The following is an 18908-nucleotide window of genomic DNA, read 5'->3' as shown; positions in this document are numbered from 1 at the left end:
GGCTATCTGACTACTTGAGGTTAGTGTCTCAGTAATTCTACGAAGTAAGGTCTCTGTGGGATATACTGCGCAAGAATGTCTTGGTTTTTGGGCTTAGTATTATCATAATTTTTTATTACTACTCTATTATCAGCCCAGTATTATTATTGCGTTTTCATTATGATTTGTGATCACACTTTTTCTTTTTTTAGTTCTCGTTACTTTTTCCTTAAGTGCTTGTAATTGTTTTACTTTATTTGTACCTCATTTTTTACCAGTTGTTGCTTTCAACTGTTTTACATTTGCTATTGTTTAAGATTATTATTATTATTTTATTTTTTTTTTTTGTTCGTGAGTGAACATGCAAAAAGTGTTATTTTATTACATATCATGTACATGCGAATGTCGAGTTAGCCTATAAGTGGGGTGTACAATTAATGCATGTAACAAATTAAATTATTTAGTATTAATTAAGACTAAGAACTAAAATTGTATACAACGTTGGCTTCCTATTTAAATAAATAAATAAATATATATTCCTAAAGTTTTTTAAATAATAAAAATATGCAAGGTAAATCTAGCTTGTGATTTATAATGACAGATAATTTGAAGAAAGAAGAACACAATAATAAAATTGAAAATTTTTTGGAACCGTTGTTTGATAGAAGTTCTGATCGAGCATTATTGAGTACAAGTGGAAAATATTTATTTATTTTTAGACCAGGTAACTATAGTATTATGACTTTTAGATGTTAGTTGAATAAATTTATAGGTTAAATATAAGTAATCTATCACATGTAGTTATTTGTTATTGATATAGACCAAAATTGATATGTCGGTCTATAAAAATTATTATTTTTTTAATTGAAATCTTTTTTTTCATCTAGGAGGTAAAATCATTCCAATAGAATCGGAAAAAATTGGAAAGGCAGAAGATTATAATTCGTCTTTGTCATCGGACACATCAAGTGACGAGCAAAATATTGATAACGAACGTTTAATTAATGAAAATAATAACGAATTGTAACTCTGCGTAGTATCATCATGAGTGATAGTGAAGATAACGACACTCCACCGAAATCTAAAAAACAAAAATTATATAAGGAATGGATGAATACTAATTTTAGCTCTTGGTTATCTCCAGATTCAACTAATCTATATAAAGCCAAATGTACCATTTGCAAAGTTACTTTTACGGCAGAATTAACTGTTGTAAAAAACCATTCAAAGAGTAAAAGCCACAACACTGCTATAAATTCAATAGCAAATCAAAAAACTATTAATTTATACTCTCAACCGACTTCAACTATTCAGAATCATCATGTTTCAAGAGCAGAAATAAAGATAAGTAGTTTCTTAGCAGAGCACAACATTCCTTTTCGAGTAATGGACCATCTAACACCTTTATTAAAGGATTGTTTTCCCGATTGCAAGACCATTCAAGATATGCATTTAAAGTCATCTAAATGTGCTGCTGTTGTTGTTAATGTAATTGGAGCTCGCGAAAAAGAAAATTTAGCTACTAAACTAAAAACATCTCTCTTTAGTATACTTATTGATGAATCAAAGGATATTTCCCGGACACAAAACTTATGTATTGTAGTAAGATTCTATGATTTCGAAGAGGGAAAAATTGTGAGCCGTTTCTGGGAACTGTATCAAATATTCAACGATGAAGATAACGTTCACGAAGCTTCAGCTGAACACATCTTCAATTGTATTGTGAAGTCATTTAATGAGTATTCAATTCCATTCACCAATACAATCGGCTTTGGATCAGATGGTTGTAACACTATGATGGGGAGCAATAATTCAGTTCGGACTCGGTTTGAAAATGAACGCCCTGGGATTTATATTACAAAATGCATTTGCCATTCTCTACACCTTTGTGCAAGCAGTGCAAGTAATGTTTCACCGTCTGCTTGTGAACAGCTAGCTCATAGTATTTACAATCATTTTTCCTTAAGTTCTAAACGACAATTTGCTTTCAAAGGCATTCAATCTCTGCTAGAATTAAAAAATCATAAGATTCTTCGTCCCGCTCAAACTCGATGGTTATCAATAACAGCAGTTATTGAAAGATTATAATCATAGCGTTTGTCTTGTGTGGTGCGAATTTAAGCTTGTTATCAGCTCCCCATTTCCTCACATGTTCGAGGGTTTTGTTGGCCTGTCTCTCCACGTCAGCGGCGATCTCCCCATCAAAAACCAGCTCAACATCATCGGCAAACGCTTGTGCGTATACGCCTCCGTTGTGCAGGCTTTTGAGGAGAGGGTCGAGGATCAAGTTCCACAGCAATGGCCCTCCTATGGAGCCTTGCACGCAACCCTTAGTGGTGCATCGAGTTACTTGTTCCCCCGCATACCTGAGTGTCACCGACCGATCTTGAAGGTAGCTGTCGATCACCAGTCTCAAGTTTACTGGGCAGTTTTCTTCTGCTAATCTAATTCTAATCAAAGGCCACCACGCGGTATCGAAGGCGCCTTCTATGTCCAGTGACACCAAGGTGATGAGCCTCTTCTCAGCAAGCTTGCCTCGAATGTGGCTCATAAGGACATAGAGCGCGTCCTCGGTTCCGCGCTGTGGCATGAACCCATATTGGTTCGGACTAATATTTGGCAAAATGTAAAACTTGAGTCTGGTGATTAACATCTTCTCGTATATCTTACCCAAGACGGGTAACAGACCGATAGGCCTATACGCCTTGGGCACGATGTACGAGTCCTTCCCAGGCTTCCTCAAGACTACCACCACAGCCTGTTTCCAGATCCGCGGGAAGTAGCCGAGAGAAAGACACTTGTTCAGCAGTGACAACAGATAGCGAGGGTCGGCTCTCAAGGCCTCTAGACAAATATCTGCTGTGAAACCATCTCGTCCCGGTGCCTTTTTGGGGTTGAACGATTGAGCTGCTCTCTCCATCTCGTCCAGTGTGAATGGTGGGTCGGGGTGAGTGTGTGTGCTGGTGTGTGTGTGTGAGTTTACTGTGTTGGCTTTTGTACGGAGTTCTGTGTGTCTGTGAGTGTCTTGTGTTATGTCGTCTTGTGGGTAAAATGTTTCCGCCAACCACTCGGCGGACTGTAAAGGTGTTAAATTTACTCCCTCTTTCTGCAAAGGCAAGTCCTCCTCTCTCCTACTTGTCTTTGCCATTATCCTGTACAGGCCATCCCATACTCCCTCTTTGTCCTGTATCTCACAAAAGCGCTGCCAACTGGCCGTCTGTGCGTCTTTAACTGCCTCAGCATATCTCTCTTTCTGTTCCAGACTCTGCACAACCATTGCGGGTCTTCGGTCCGGCGCTGCGTTCCTGACTCTGCTCTTCCTTTTGGCATCCTCCTTCTTCACCGTCGCGAGTTCTTCAGACCACCACGGCAAGGTAAGTGTTTGTGTGCTTTTCTTGTATCTCATCGTATGTTCGCAGGTGTGTGTTATTGCTTGTGTGTAACTAATCGCGGTGTCTTCGAGTTGGTCGTGGCTATTTACTGTGTCTATTGACTGTACGGTGAGGTGTGTTTCTAACATGGTTTGGGTCAGCTTCTCTCGAAACTGACACCAATCCACCTTCCTAGTGTTGTATTTTCTTGTGGTGCGCTTAATCTGGATGCCTTTTGGCTTGTGCTGGTGTAAGTGAAATGTAACGCCGTTGTGGTCTGAGTTGGTTAGGTCCTCGCAAACTTGCCAATTTTCCACCAGGTCGAGCAGGTCGGCCGAACAGGCCGTAACGTCCACATGGCTGCAGTATCTGACTCCTCCTCTTATTGTGTCGAAAGTGGGTGTTGTGCCCATGTTCAACACGTTCAGCCCGAGCTCCCCGATCGTGCCGCTGAACTCCTCTCCTCGCTTGTCCTCCTTGTGGCTACCCCACCATGTACTCTTTCCATTGACGTCTCCTCCTACCAGCAGTTTGCGACCTCCTGTCTTCCTGGCTACTTTCTTGAGATGCTCCAGGTATCCGTCCATGGGCCGGTCCGGCTCGAAGTAAAATGATACCAGGGTCACCGTCCATGCCTTGGTGCGGACTCCTATGACTACCATGTTGGTAGTACATAGTTGCGGGTATTGTAATACGTCCAGCTTGCCATCGTAGACTACGATGGCAGCCTTCACGACCCCTCCTCCGCTTTCCAGGGCCTGATACGTCCGTGTTCCCTGGTAACACTTTATCCTCCCCCCCGCGCCCACATACGGCTCCTGGAGCATCGCAATAGCTACCTTCCTTTCCTGAGACGCCAACATCAATTCGTCCGTGGCTAGCTTGCTCCGTTGCAAGTTAGCCTGGACTACTGAGTAACTTCTTGCACCGGCGGGGCCCTTAGCAATACGCTACGGAAGCTCGAGCCAATCCGTCCCACCTATTTCTGACATGGCAGTCGTGGCTGAAGGCATTGTGGTTCGTGTCGTTTCTCTTCGCTGTTACGCAGTTGCGGCAGGTGGGGGCTTCGTCCTGTACCCTTTTGGGGCATTTGACCCTGAGGTGAGGGCCGCCGCAGTGGCTGCAAAGGTCTTCTGCCTCTTTGCAGTGCCTGCGGCCGTGCCCATAACCCAGGCACCTTGTGCACTGTATGAGAGGGCTCTGGTCCTCCACCCTCACCTGCTGCATGTCTATTTTTACTTTTCCTTGGTCTATCGACCTTCTCCACAGGGCTGGCGACACGGCGAGCACAACGTTGCTGCACAGAGGGTTCCTTGTTTTCTTCCGGTATTTGACTTGAACCTGGCCATTTTCGTTGTCGAGGCCACGAAACAGGTCCCTGTCCTGACTCTTTAGTGCGCTGACAATCTCCTCATCCGAGTGCACTGCCATCACGTTCCATAGAATCAGAAGAGGGTTCTTATTTTTCATCTCCTCGACCACGAAACCGCCCTTCTGCTCAAGCCTTTCTTTCAGCCTGTCCTTCTCCTCCTTCGTGCTGCATCCCATTATTACTCGCCGGTCCTTGGCCTTCCTCACTTTTTCTACGGTGATCCAGCCGTTCTTCGCATCTACTGCCTTTCGGATCTCTTCATATGTTTCGTCGCCCGTGCTTTTTTCATCTTTGGAGGCTACTGCAATAGTGTGCAGAGCCTTTTGTTGGTGCCGTTGCCGTTCAGCGTGTTGAGGTCCCGCCGTGACGCTGGCATAAGTCGCCGTTTTGATGAGGCCCTTTTGTTCCTCCATAGATTCTTTTAAAGAATCTAGCTTCTGTGAGTGCTCCTTGAGGAGCCTGTTGTTCTCCTCCAGTTTTTCCATCAGCGCGTCTGGGATAGAGGCGGTTGGGGTCGGTGTTTCGGCTACTATAGCAGCCTTCATAGTTTTTTTTTTTTTATTGTCTAAGTTCACGCCACGGTTTTTGCGTGCCATTGTACATATATCTAGATCTAGTTCTCAGCCATTCCAGTTCTCGCAAGTATTCCTCTCGCACTTTTATTCCTCATTCCTTTTCTTCTTTTATACGTCATCATTCATTCAATGGGTGGGATTCCCATTACAAAAAATGTCCTAACTAATACTTATATTCTATGCGGGTAAATAAGTTTTTCAGTAAAATAATAGTTTTTCTTTTGTACAAAAATTTCTTACATCTAATTTTTCTATATTTTAACATTTCAAAGTTCTTATATCTAGTTCTTACGGTCTAACATTTCAAATTTCTTATATTTAGTTCTTACAGTCTAGCATTTCCAAGTCCTTATATCTAATTATACAAAATTATATAAACTAAGACAGATATAAAAATACAGTGGATAAAAGTAATATGACAAAATTCTTAAAGTAATAAAAGTCCAAAAGTAAAAGTAAAACTAACATAATAAAAACATAATAAAAACGTAGTAAACATAATAAAAACAAACGTAATAAGACATAATAAAGTATGGTAAGTATAATAAAATAATCAATTTATGTCTTATTTCTTAACATTCCTTTCGTTGTCTATTCGTACGTATTAGGAATACGTCGCTGTTTTCCCCGGTGATAAGTTTTTTGCAAAAATCACCGGCGGGGCCCTTAGCAGTACTCTACGGACGCTCTGGCCAATGCGTCCCACCTATTCCTGACGTGGCAGTCATGGCTGAAGGCGTTGTGATTCACTTCGTTCCTCTTTGCTGTGACACAATTGCGGCAGGTGGGGGCTTCGCCCTGTGCCCTTTTGGGGCATTTGACCCTGAGGTGAGGGCCGCCGCAGTGGCTACAAAGGTCTTCTGCCTCTTTGCAGTGCCTGCGGCCGTGCCCATAACCTAGGCATCTTGTGCACTGTATGAGGGGGCTCTGGTCCTCCACCCTTACCTGCTGCATGTCTATTCGCACCTTCCCCTGGTCTATGGACCTTCTCCATAGGGCTGGCGACACGGCGAGCACAACGTTGCTGCACATGGGGTTCCTTGTCCTTCTTCGATATTTAACCTGAACTTGGCCTTTCTCGTCGTCGAGGCCACGAAACAGGTCCCTGTTCTGGTTCCTGAGCGCGCTGACAATCTCCTCGTCAGAGTGGATTGCCATCACGTTAAACAGGACCAGAAGAGGGTCCTTATTCTTCATTTCCTCGACCACGAAACCGCCCTTCTGCTCAAGTCTTTCCTTTAGTTTGTCTTTCTCCTCTTTTGTGCTGCAGCTCATTATCACCCGCCGGTCCTTGGCCCTTCTCACCTTTTCCACAGTGATCCAACCGTTCTTTGCGTCCACTGCCCTACGGATCTCTTCGTACGTCTCTTCACCCGTGTTTTCCCCATCCTCGGAGGCCACTGCTATGGTGTGCAGAGCCTTTAGGTGCCGTTGCCGCTGCTGTTCGGCGCATTGAGGACCCGCCGTAACACTAGCATACGTCGCCGTTTTTATAAGGCCCTTTTGCTCCTCCATTGATTCTTTCAGTGACTCTAACTGCCGTGAATGCTCCTTGAGGAGCTTGTTATTCTCTTCGAGTTTCTCTATCAGCTCGTTTGGGATAGAGGCGGTTGGGGCAGTTGGGGCAGGTGCCTCGGCTACCCGGAGGACCGTAGCCGGAGATGTTTCCGGTGCGGGACTTCGGGTCACAAGGCGGCTGAGTGCGAGGCAGCGCCAAACTGCTTCGTGTGCGAGGCTGCCGGCAAAACAGAGAGGGCACACGTGCTGGGGGCAAGCGGCTGCGTTGCAAGGCCGTCTCTCCCCGGCACGACAGCCGAATCGAGAAGGGCGCCAAGGAAGGCCCGGACTAAAAAGCCCAAGGCCAATGGCGGAGGAGGGGCGGTTCCCGCCCCGCCTGCCATGGAATTGGACGCCTAGCCCGTGGGTGGCGATCGGGGGATCGCCGCTCACATCAAGAGGGCCCGAGAAGCAAGCTCCCCAATGTCCGGGGAGCTCTCGGAGTGGCAAGCGGCGGCATGTCACCAAGCCGCCGCACTGGGCAGAGCCAAGCCCGGACGAAGCCGGGAGAGGCAAGCGCTGCGGGGTCGTGGTAGTTAAACAGTTCCCACGTCCCCCGCGATAGCGCAGGAAGAGGACATCGGGGGGTTTTAGTGGGTAAGAATCCCACATGCCCCGGTCGCGTCCCCCACGCGGCCGGAAGTCTTACGAAGATTTCCCCCCGTCAACAAAAAAAAAAAAAAAAAAAGGTGCCTCGGCTACTATGGCAGCCTTCAAGGTTCGCGCGCTGTTTTTTCCTCCGGTAACCTGCTTGTTTTGCTCGTATTCCTTGATGAGTGCGTATAAGGCATCCACCGCTTGGGTGATGTCCGCCTTCAGCTCCGTTTTCAAGTTTCTACTGTTTTTTAAAGCTGTCTTAGCCTTTATAACGTGTCCCTTAGCCTGCTGTATTTTCTCGAGTTTGGCTTTTGCCCCTTCGCCGAGGGGGCATGGTGGAGCCGTAGCCTTGGGGGCTTCGGCGCGGTCGCTGTTAATCGTCAGGCTTTGGGGTGTGGTCCGGGGAGACCTCCCCGGTGAATCACCTTTGGTTGGTGTGCGGAGCATTTTGTTATCTAGCTAAGTCTGATTTTACTTTTAAAATTAAAAAATAGTTAAAAAGTGAGTTAAAATTTTAAATATAACGTTAAAAGGTGTAAGACGCGATTAGTAAGAAAGGAATGTTATAATTGAGAATTTAAAAATTTTAACTTAATATAATGCAAACTTATAATTAATAATCTTAAAATAATAATATAATAAACTAAAATAAATGTCCCCAATAGAGGGAAAAGTAATAGAAAGAATAAAACAGTAAGTGACACAGTATATTACGATTCTTAAGCTAGCGAGGTCAACTTGTTCTAAAAATAGAACAAATTTCGCAATCACTAAAATGATGCTATGGCTTATAACTCGGTTGTCCTAGGTCCTAAAAATTTTTAAATTATATCACTATGATCGGGAGATCCCCGTCTATTCTCCAAGTCGTTTCCCGTGAAAATCGGGCCTTCATAGTTCGCACGTTGTCATTACCTCCGGTCCTCTGCTTGCTTTGTTCATACTCTTTGATAAGAGTGTATAGGGCATCCACCGCTTGGGTGATGTCCTCCTTCAGCTCAGTTTTTAAATTCCTGCTATTTTTCAAGGCTGTCTTAGTCTTGATTACATGCCCTTTATCCTGCTGTATCCTATCAAGTTTAGCTTTTGTATTGATAACACTGATCAACAAAATTTTGTAACAAGAAAAGTAAGCAGTAATTTCGAAATATCTTCCTAACCTCTCTACAAAATCATATGTATATTAATTTGATTAGGACTAGTTTCCGTGTACCGGCAGTTATAAATCTTCCCTCCGTACCGGTAGATTATGGTGCTAACATGAAAGAATCCTATGAAATAATGAAATTTCTTTTAGAACAGATTAAATATGACGAACATAAATGGAAAATTTGCGGAGATTTAAAAGTTGTTGCCCTTTTATTAGGATTACAACTTGGGTATACAAAATTTTGTTGTTTTCTTTGCGAATGGGACAGTAGGGATAGGAAGAACCATTACGTTAAGAAAAATTGGCGCGAAAGACAATCTCTTACTCCAGGAATAAAAAATGTAAAACATGCCCCGTTAGTACAACCTAAAGAAATATTTTTACCACCTCTTCATATAAAACTTGGCCTGATGAAAAATTTTGTGAAAGCAATGGATAAAAATGGCGCTGGATTTCAATACCTAAAAGAAAAATTCCCGAAAATCAGTGACGCCAAGATTAAAGAGGGTGTGTTTGTAGGCCCTCAAATCAGGCAAGTGATAAAAGACGATATATTTAAAGAACAACTTGATGATTTGGAAAAACCAGCTTGGGAATCATTTATAAAAATCACTGAAAATTTTCTTGGAAATCACCGATCAAATGATTATAAAACTATTGTCGAGGAACTTTTAGAAAATTATAAAGCCTTAGGTTGCAATATGTCCTTAGAAATACATTTTTTAGATTTACATTTAGACTTTTTTCCTCCAAACTTGGGTGCTGTTAGTGATGAACACGGGGATTGATTCCACCAAGACATTTTTACCATAGAAAAACGATACCAGGGAAAATGGAGTCCAACTATGCTGGCAGATTATTGCTGCGGATTACAGAGGGATGTTCCTGACGCAAAATACAGGAGAAAATCATAAAAATGTACTCATTAATATTATAACATTGATAATAATTTAATTCTTGTTAAAATAACTTGTAATTTAAGAAAAGTTGAAAAAATCATATTACAATAAAACTATTCGTATCTGAAATACTAAACTACTTATTCTACTCTACTTGACCTTATTCCTAATAGAATCAGCCAAAATTTTTCTTGTTACATAGAAAAAAAGTTTTTTTGTTGATCAGTGTTACCATCGAGTTTGAGCGGGACGAAGAATCTTATGATTTTTTAATTCTAGCAGAGATTGAATGCCTTTGAAAGCAAATTGTCGTTTAGAACTTAAGGAAAAATGATTGTAAATACTATGAGCTAGCTGTTCACAAGCAGACGGTGAAACATTACTTGCACTGCTTGCACAAAGGTGTAGAGAATGGCAAATGCATTTTGTAATATAAATCCCAGGGCGTTCATTTTCAAACCGAGTCCGAACTGAATTATTGCTCCCCATCATAGTGTTACAACCATCTGATCCAAAGCCGATTGTATTGGTGAATGGAATTGAATACTCATTAAATGACTTCACAATACAATTGAAGATGTGTTCAGCTGAAGCTTCGTGAACGTTATCTTCATCGTTGAATATTTGATACAGTTCCCAGAAACGGCTCACAATTTTTCCCTCTTCGAAATCATAGAATCTTACTACAATACATAAGTTTTGTGTATGGGAAATATCCTTTGATTCATCAATAAGTATACTAAAGAGAGATGTTTTTTATTTAGTAGCTAAATTTTCTTTTTCGCGAGCTCCAATTACATTAACAACAACACCAGATTTAGATGACTTTTAATGCATATCTTGAATAGTCTTGCAATCGGGAAAACAATCCTTTAATAAAGGTGGTAGATGGTCCATTACTCGAAAAGGAATGTTGTGCTCTGCTAAGAAACTACTTATCTTTATTTCTGCTCTTGAAACATGACGATTCTGAATAGTTGAAGTCGGTTGAGAGTATATATAATTTATTCACTGGTTGAGCATTCACGTTAGTATTTTCCACTCTAAACACAGCCATATCACTGCCTTTATGGACATACTTGCAAATGTATTTGATGCTCTTCACAGAACTGCAGAACTCAACATTAATATGAGCATTGATAAATTAATTAAAAGATTAGAATTGTAGCAAACGTGTTTTATTGTGAGTTACACCAGAGACAAGAGAGTGTACATGTCGCAGTAGTTATGTGTGTCACAAAAATGTTGTGCCAATCGGTAAAGAAGGGTATGATTTTAATATTACAACACTCTTACCAAATTACAGCCCTTCTTTTAAAATAAGAAATACAACAATTCAATAATAGGCACAAAACATCTCTAATTACACAATATGTCTTATTACACAATATAATTTAACTTAAAATCCATCACAACAATATTCTTTCTCTAATTATTTAAACTTAGTTACTAACTCTTACCAAACAATAACTTTACTAACTGTTAAAGTTTTATCAATCCAATCTTTCTTCTTAGATACTGAAATTGATCTATAGGTAAAGCTTTTGTGAATATATCAGCATATTGCTCTTTAGAACATATATACTTTAAATCAATTTGTTTTTCAGCAAACTTTTCTTTGATGAAATTATATTTAACATCTATATGTTTACAGCGTTTGTGATAGTCTACATTTTTAATTAAACAAATTGCACTTTGATTGTCAATATGTAATATCACTGTATCTTGATTAAATGAATTAATATCAGTTAATAGTCTTTTCAACCACAGAGCCTCTTTTGTAGCAGCACATGCTGCCATAACTTCTGCCTCCGTAGTGGATAGAGCAACACTTTATTGACGTTGAGTTGCCCATGTTGCACATATCCGGTCAGAGACCGTCGTGTGCCTGTATCTTTAGCATAATCGGCGTCACTATATGCTTGTAGTGTATTACTACTAGATGATCGATAACACAGACCATAGTTTTGTGTTTCCTTCAGATACTTCATAATTTTCTTCACTACATTTCAGTGCGTGTGATCATAACTATTGAGATATCTACTCACCAGACTGACTCCATACATAATATCAGGCCTGCTTACTATAGCTAGGTGCATCAAGGAGCCAACAGCTTCCCTGTACTGTATATTCTTATCTGGAGTAGCTGAGCTGTTTTATAGTATGGTGTGAGGATCTGGTTTGGTAGTGCTTTCGAACCTTCTGGTGGTGTCATATATATGTCCTCTTGTATGTTTCCATATAGAAATGCGGTTTTAACATCAAATTGAACCATCTCTAGATTATGTTGAGCAGCTTCTGAAAGTAAAACCCTAATAGAATCATATCTTACTGTGGGTGAGAAAGTTTCTGTGTAATCTAAACCTTTCGTTTGAGCACACCCTTTAGCACATAATCTTGACTTGTATAGTGGACCAGATGGCAGGTTTTTAATACGAAAAACCCATTTACAGGCAATTACTTTAGTTCCTTGTGGTTTATCCACCAGCTCCCAAGTCTTGTTTTCTCTATGTGCCAACAACTCTTCACTAATTGATTGCTTCCACTTTCCTGCACTTTCATTGTCTGTAGATATTGCTTCACTGTATGTTTGTGGGACATCTTGCTGATCTGAAAAGCCATCAGAGCATAAGTAGGTATTACCTTCTATATTTCTTATAATTTTTGGTCTGGTTGTCACATTTGAATATATGTCTTGCAAATCTATTGTTTCTTCAGGTTCATACAAAGATCCTTCATCTGAGTGATATGACTCATCACTTGTTGCACTTTGTTCTGATGTTTCTAATGTTAATTCACTATTATGGTTTTCAGCTTTATGTGTATCAGGTTCTGAAGTGAATTCTGAGAGAGGTAGATTAGCATAATGTCTCATCACTGTATTTTCCAAGAATACAACATCTCTACTTATAAACACCTTCCTTATTTTAGAGTCATAAAGCCTATATCCTTTGGTCTGTTCACTGTATCCAATGAATACCATTTTAGTTGCCTTTGAGTCGAATTTCTTGACTTTCTCTTTAGGTTTATGAACCATTGCTTCACATCCACTGCTCGTTCTAGTAAGGTGCGATTCATCCTTTCAGCTAACCCATTTTGTTCTGGTGTGTAAGGTGTAGATGTTTGATGAGTAATTACATTATTTATTAGAAAAGATTTAAACTCATTACTTAAATATTCTCTTCCATTATCTGTGCGAAGGGTCTTTATTGATATATTAAGTTGATTTTCAACTATGGCTTTGAATTCTTTAAATTTATCAAAAACATCTGACTTATTCTTTATTAAATAAACAAATACTTTCCTGGAATAGTCGTCGATGAAGGTAACAAAGTAATGTGTTCCTCCCAGTGACTGAACCTCCGTGGGGCCACAGACATCCGAGTGTATGAGTTCTAGTAAGCCTTTTGCTCTGCAACCTTCTGAAGGAAATGGATTTCTTGACTGCTTTCCCTCCAAACATGAAATACATACAACTTTGTCTTTGTTTTCAATTTTTACCCCTGTACTTTCTGATAATTTATTTAGGTCTTCAAAGTTTAAATGTGCCATCCTTTGATGCCATAAGTAAGCGTCACTACTTTTAACTGTAGATATGTATGCTGAAACTTGATGTGTTTTGAGCCGGTACATATTATTTGTCAGTTTTGCTTCTGCCACTTGTTTATTCATTTTATTAAATATTCTGCAACCTTCTTTGTCAAATTGTACATGACAACCATTCTTTATTATTTGACTTACTGAAAGTAGGTTGGTGGCCAACTCGGGAACATAAAGAACATTGTTTACTTCAATCACTTCAGATTTGCCACTTTGGTCAGCAACATTTAGTTTCACTTTACCACATGCTTTCACAGTGAGTTTCTTGTCATCAGCCACTTTAATAGTATCAACCAGAGGTGGTATTTCATCATAGAGCCAGTCACGGTGCATAGTAAGATGCATTGATGCTTCCGAGTCTACATACCAGCCATTGTCATTACTCATTGATGCTGAAAATACTGCCACATAGCCGGAGTTCTCATTTGACTTTTGTTCCTTTTTCTTGCTTCTACAGTACTTGCTTACATGCCCATACTTGTTGCAGATAAAACACCTTGGACCTTTATTTGCTTTACTTGATTTGTCTGAAGTTTGTTTGGCATTCTGTGAGTTAATTTTACTTCTGTTAACATACAGCGCAGCATTATCTGACTTTCTAATGTCTTGAAGGAGCTTGGTTTTTACTAAGTCAGCTGTAATTGCCAAACCAGAACTTTCTAAGCCCATTATCATTGGTTGATAAACATCCGGCAATCCTGCGAAAAGTAAAGTACCCAACCATTCATCGTTTACAATGAAAGCTATGTTTCTTAACTTGTGGGCAGTTGACATAATTCTGTTAACATAGTCCTCGATGATCTGGCATCCGTCTAGTGTCGTTGTGATCAGGTCTCTCAATAATCCGACTCGCCTGGTCAGTCCTTTGTCGTCGAAAGCTTTTGCCAGGTTATCCCACACCTCCTTTGCCGTTTTAGCTTGTTGAATATGTATATAGTTGATAGGATCAACCAATAAAATTATCTTGGATTTGGCTTTGGTGTCCTTTTTAACATCAACTTCATTTAAAGACTCGACGCAATCCCACAACTCCTTGTGTTCAAGGTAAGTTTGCACAGAGAATTTCCAGGTGGGATAATTATCTCTTCCTGACAGCTTTTCAATCAGAGTCATCGTATTTGAAGACATTTTTGCTGATGAAGATGCTTTGAACGACAAGCACGTTGCCGGTTTTAAGTTATACTTTACTATCACAGACCAAATCTTTTATTGTTATAAGTTCTGATTATTACTTTCACTGATATCACTTTATAGTAATTAATTTACAACTATTACGTGGGTCTGGGCCCATAACCTGATAAATTGATTAAAAGATTAGAATTCTAGCAAACGTATTTTATTGAGAGTTACACCAGAGACGAGAGTGTATATGTCGCAGTAGTGATGTGTGTCACAAAAATGTTGTGCCAATCGGTAAAGAAGGGTATGATTTTAATATTACAACATTACCAATATCTAGTAATACACATTTTAAACTTCGCTTACAGCTGTCCATAAACAATCTCCATTCTTCAGCTTTGTACTCTGAGAGCCCCAATTTCATTAGAAGGCCACCAATGTTATTACAAAAAACTATATTATCTTCTGAGCTAAAAAATGGAAGAAATTCTTTTTCACGATCACGATAAAATGTTATTTTTGTACCTTGAGATAACAAATTTCTTTCTTTGAGTCTAGATGCCAGTAGCTCAGAGCGCTCTTTCGAAAGGTCAAGGTCTCTAATCAAATCACTTAAAGCATCCTGAGAAAAAAATGAAGGCGCTGTTGACACTTTAAAATCACTGTCACGTTCATCAGAAAAAACTTCCATCATCTCGTGTCCGACAAATCTGATAGATCTGAAAGATCTTGACTCATAGAAGATGGTACGTCATCTGAACACAGTCGAGGTCTTTTAGCAGACGGTAAATCAGGATATGTCATTTTTCTTTTGTTTATACCATGTAATTCTACAACACAAAAATAACAGTCATCAATGTGATTTTTCGGTTCTGTCCAAATCATCGGCACATTAAACTTTAAATGATTACGTTTACCGTTTGCCCACTGTCTTGAATGTTCACTACACAACTTGCACACAATGTTTGGAACCCACGGCTTGTTCAGAGCCTTCATCTCTATTTTAAAGTAATCAATATGTCTTCTTCACTGAATCTGTTTTAGGTTTTCTAAACTTTTTCACAACATATTCACCACAAATGTAACAAAATGTATTTGGATTATTTACACAACACCTTCTTGACGACGGCATATCAATATTATTAATTGAAAAAAAATAATTATTGATTATAATGACATTAATTATGATAAAATACGTTTTTTAGGTTATTATATCGATCGATACAGACCTGAACGTAGCTTCACAATTTTGACAGCTTCACACGACATCTTGTGGGCTAATTAACCAAAATATAACCTAGAATTAGCGGCACCAAACAAAAAATTTTTTTTTGTAGACCTGTGTTATTGGAGCAGTGGGATGCTTTAATTTTGTACTTCAACCGATTAAACTTTGATTAATCGCGAAATATTCCCTGATGCAGACTACACTCCAAGTAATGTTACAGACCGTCCCTTTGATGATGATAACGCAGAAAATACATCTCCACCTATAAATGAGTCTGACGAAACTCATCCAGCACAATCTAGTATAGAGCTAACTCAAACTTCACAATCGAACATACAACAACCAAGAGCTATACTGTTCCCTCTACTGGGGACATATATTTTATTTTATTTTATATTATATTAAGCTTATTATAGTTATAAGTCTGAATTATATTAAGCAAAAATTTTAAATTCACCTTTATAACATTCCCTTCATTATTAATCGCGTTTTACACTTCTATAATTTTATATTTTAATTTACTAACTCATTTATTAATTATTTTAATTAAAAAAAAAAAAAGTCAGATTTAGTTAGATAGGTTCCATCAAAATTCCAATAAGACAAAGATCAAATCATCGAAAAATTCCAATAAAGCCAGGATCGGAGCATTTTAATTTTAATTAAATAATACACGCATATACACACACGCGCACACACACATACACGCACACCAACCAAGGGCGAGTCACCGGGGAGATCACCCCGAACCACACCCCTAAGTCTGACATTTAACGGCGACCGCGCCGAAACGCAAACTATGGAAACCTCCAACGCTACAGCTGCACCATGCTCCCTCGGCGTAAGGACAAAAGCTAAACTTGATAGGATACAGCAGGATAAAGGGCATGTAATCAAGGCTAAGACAGCCTTGAAAAATAGCAGGAATTTAAAAACTGAGCTGAAGGAGGACATCACCCAAGCGGTGGATGCCCTATACACTCTTATCAAAGAGTATGAACAAAGCAAGCAGAGGACCGGAGGTAATGACAACGTGCGAACTATGAAGGCTGCTATAGTAGCCGAAACACCGACCCCAACCGCCTCTATCCCAGACGCGCTGATAGAGAAACTCGAAGAGAATAACAAGCTCCTCAAGGAGCATTCACGGCAGTTAGAGTCACTGAAAGAATCAATGGAGGAGCAAAAGGGCCTTATAAAAACGGCGACGTATGCTAGTGTTACGGCGGGTCCTCAATGCGCCGAACAGCAGCGGCAACGGCACCTAAAGGCTCTGCACACCATAGCAGTGGCCTCCGAGGATGGGGAAAACACGGGTGAAGAGACGTACGAAGAGATCCGTAGGGCAGTGGACGCAAAGAACGGTTGGATCACTGTGGAAAAGGTGAGAAGGGCCAAGGACCGGCGGGTGATAATGAGCTGCAGCACAAAAGAGGAGAATGACAAACTAAAGGAAAGACTTGAGCAGAAGGGCGGTTTCGTGGTCGAGGAAATGAAGAATAAGGACCCTCTTCTGGTCCTGTTTAACGTGATGGCAATCCACTCTGACGAGGAGATTGTCAGCGCGCTCAGGAACCAGAACAGGGACCTGTTTCGTGGCCTCGACGACGAGAAAGGCCAAGTTCAGGTTAAATATCGAAGAAGGACAAGGAACCCCATGTGCAGCAACGTTGTGCTCGCCGTGTCGCCAGCCCTATGGAGAAGGTCCATAGACCAGGGGAAGGTGCGAATAGACATGCAGCAGGTAAGGGTGGAGGACCAGAGCCCCCTCATACAGTGCACAAGATGCCTAGGTTATGGGCACGGCCGCAGGCACTGCAAAGAGGCAGAAGACCTTTGTAGCCACTGCGGCGGCCCTCACCTCAGGGTCAAATGCCCCAAAAGGGCACAGGGCGAAGCCCCCACCTGCCGTAATTGTGTCACAGCAAAGAGGAACGAAGTGAATCACAACGCCTTCAGCCATGACTGCCACGTCAGGAATAGGTGGGACGCATTGGCCAGAGCGTCCGTAGAGTACTGCTAAGGGCCCCGCCGGTGATTTTTGCAAAAAACTTATCACCGGGGAAAACAGCGACGTATTCCTAATACGTACGAATAGACAACGAAAGGAATGTTAAGAAATAAGACATAAATTGATTATTTTATTATACTTACCATACTTTATTATGTCTTATTACGTTTGTTTTTATTATGTTTACTACGTTTTTATTATGTTTTTATTATGTTAGTTTTACTTTTACTTTTGGACTTTTATTACTTTAAGAATTTTGTCATATTACTTTTATCCACTGTATTTTTATATCTGTCTTAGTTTATATAATTTTGTATAATTAGATATAAGGACTTGGAAATGCTAGACTGTAAGAACTAAATATAAGAAATTTGAAATGTTAGACCGTAAGAACTAGATATAAGAACTTTGAAATGTTAAAATATAGAAAAATTAGATGTAAGAAATTTTTGTACAAAAGAAAAACTATTATTTTACTGAAAAACTTATTTACCCGCATAGAATATAAGTATTAGTTAGGACATTTTTTGTAATGGGAATCCCACCCATTGAATGAATGATGACGTATAAAAGAAGAAAAGGAATGAGGAATAAAAGTGCGAGAGGAATACTTGCGAGAACTGGAATGGCTGAGAACTAGATCTAGATATATGTACAATGGCACGCAAAAACCGTGGCGTGAACTTAGACAATAAAAAAAAAAAAAACTATGAAGGCTGCTGTAGTAGTCGAAACACCGACCCCAACCGCCTCTATCCCAGACGCGCTGATGGAAAAACTGGAGGAGAACAACAGACTCCTCAAGGAGCACTCACAGAAGCTAGATTCTTTAAAAGAATCTATGAAGGAACAAAAGGGCTTCATCAAAACGGCGACTTATGCTAGCGTCACGGCGGGACCTCAACACGCTGAACGGCAACGGCACCTACAAAAGGCTCTGCACACTATTGCAGTAGCCTCCAAAGATGAAAAAAGCACGGGCGACGAAACATATGAAGAGATCCGAAAGGCAGTAGATGCGAAGAACGGCTGGATCACCGTAGAAAAAGTGAGGAAGGCCAAGAACCGGCGAGTAATAATGGGATGCAGCACGAAGGAGGAAAAGGACAGGCTGAAAGAAAGGCTTGAGCAGAAGGGCGGTTTCGTGGTCGAGGAGATGAAAAATTAGGACCCTCTTCTGATTCTATGGAACGTGATGGCAGTTCACTCGGACGAGGAGATTGTCAGCGCACTAAAGAGTCAGAACAGGGACCTGTTTCGTGGCCTCGACAACGAAAATGGCCAGGTTCAAGTCAAATACCGGAAGAAAACAAGGAACCCTCTGTGCAGCAACGTTGTGCTCGCCGTGTCGCCAGCCCTGTGGAGAAGGTCGATAGACCAAGAAAAAGTAAAAATAGACATGCAGCAGGTGAGGGTGGAGGACCAGAGCCCCCTCATACAGTGCACAAGG

General features: G+C 40.6%; 1 pseudogene; it reads right to left on the bottom strand.

The window, feature by feature from the left end:
- Positions 1–8831: 8831 nt before the first annotated feature.
- LOC116769292 (uncharacterized) lies at positions 8832–10493 on the bottom strand (annotated as a pseudogene).
- Between the last annotated feature and the right edge of the window lie 8415 nt (positions 10494–18908).

This window comes from Danaus plexippus, chromosome 31 (assembly GCF_018135715.1).
Source record: "Danaus plexippus chromosome 31, MEX_DaPlex, whole genome shotgun sequence".
Taxonomy (NCBI): Eukaryota; Metazoa; Arthropoda; class Insecta; order Lepidoptera; family Nymphalidae; genus Danaus; species Danaus plexippus.
This window is presented reverse-complemented; position numbering and strand designations above follow the sequence as displayed.